The sequence below is a fragment of the Olea europaea genome, unplaced genomic scaffold (assembly GCF_002742605.1).
Source record: "Olea europaea var. sylvestris unplaced genomic scaffold, O_europaea_v1 scaffold1898, whole genome shotgun sequence".
Lineage (NCBI taxonomy): Eukaryota > Viridiplantae > Streptophyta > Magnoliopsida > Lamiales > Oleaceae > Olea > Olea europaea.
In genome coordinates this window covers 57,752-59,206 of record NW_019236785.1, presented here as the reverse complement: position 1 = coordinate 59,206, position 1,455 = coordinate 57,752, and the positions used below count along the sequence as shown (strand labels likewise).

General features: G+C 33.2%; 1 long non-coding RNA gene across 1 annotated transcript in view; it reads right to left on the bottom strand.

The window, feature by feature from the left end:
- LOC111378892 overlaps window positions 1–560 on the bottom strand; it is a 2,656-nt gene extending 2,096 nt beyond the window's left edge. Inside the window, exon 1 of the long non-coding RNA XR_002699928.1 lies at window positions 139–560. This is a non-coding gene — a long non-coding RNA (uncharacterized LOC111378892). The remainder of the gene's footprint in view (window positions 1–138) is intronic.
- Between the last annotated feature and the right edge of the window lie 895 nt (window positions 561–1,455).

The following is a 1,455-nucleotide window of genomic DNA, read 5'->3' as shown; positions in this document are numbered from 1 at the left end:
TTTTTTCCAATCTACTAGAATAACTAGCTCCAAATACTCAAATATTTAGATTTCTTATCATATTTTTCAAGTATAAGCTATAAATTTAAAACCCTAAACAAAATTTACAAAAACTAAATCAATAATTATTAACCTTACCTCTTGAAGAATTAAATAAACAAGATTGAAGTAGTTGGCACAAGATTTTTTTTTTCTTTTTCTTCCTTTCTTTTTCTTTTCTTCCCTTTCTTCTCTTCTCTGCGTTTCCTCCCGTTCAACACACTTTAGTGTGTGTTAGTGTGTGATTTTTGTGGAAAAGTATGGTCAAAGTTTGAATATAAATGCCATTTGTTCAAAATTGCTAAGGAAGGTCCCTATTCTTTAATAGAATATAGCTTTTAAGTTCTAAACTTCCAAATATATATAAGTAAATTCTCAACTTTAAATTGTAGCCAATTTAACCCTCACATATGACTAATTATAAAATAAACCCCAATAAAATATTTAATTTCATTTTAGTCCTTAATTGACTTTGACTTTGACTAGTCGACATTTGAATTTTGACTAGAAAATTTGGGTTGTAACAGTACATGTAGCAACGTTCTTACCGATTGAACTTTACTATTTATACACTGATTTTTGGCACATTGTTTGACACTTGCATTGTTGTCAAGTGTCAATTGGATGGGAAAAATATTTGAAATTTAAACAGTCCAACAGTGGGGTAATGTTACGTGGTTAAGATTGAACTAAAGTGTGTACACATAGTGTACATGTAGCAAGGCCCTGATATGATCCAGGAGTCGAGCCCGATGAAGGTAAGTGCGAGATGAGACCCGTTGATAGTTGATGACGGACCAATGACGCGATCAAGGACAAAGTAAGTGAAACAAGCGATGGGATTGCTCGTTCAAGAAACTATGGATAGAACCATGTTTGGGACTCAAAATGGAGTAACTTTCATGTTCAGATCGAAGGTCGAATCGACTTGGATCAATTTGTTATCAAGCAACGAAAGCAGAGGCAGAAATCAAGACCATGCGGCCGCATAGGCAAAATTACATGCGACTGCACAGCATGATACTGAAAACCAAAAGACCAGTTCAAGTTAAACCATGCGACCGCATGGATTTACACCATGCGGCCGCATGGGCCAAAAAAATTAGCGATTTTTCTATTTTTGGCCAAATTTCCTAGTTTCGATAGAATTCTTATGGAATCAAATTATTACCATAATTTGATGGTTTTGGACATTTTTATTCATTAGTATAAATAGGAGAATATCTTTTCATTTTATAAAAACCTTTGAATTTTTTACATTGCTTAATATTATAGAGAGAGAATTATTCTTTCAATTTAATTGTTCTTCTTGAACAATCTTGGAACTTATCAAGATTCGACTTCTTGTGGCGTTCTATCAATTGGATTGTGGATTCTTTCAATTGTAATCAAGGGGTTTTAGGTTCTTCGCTAATC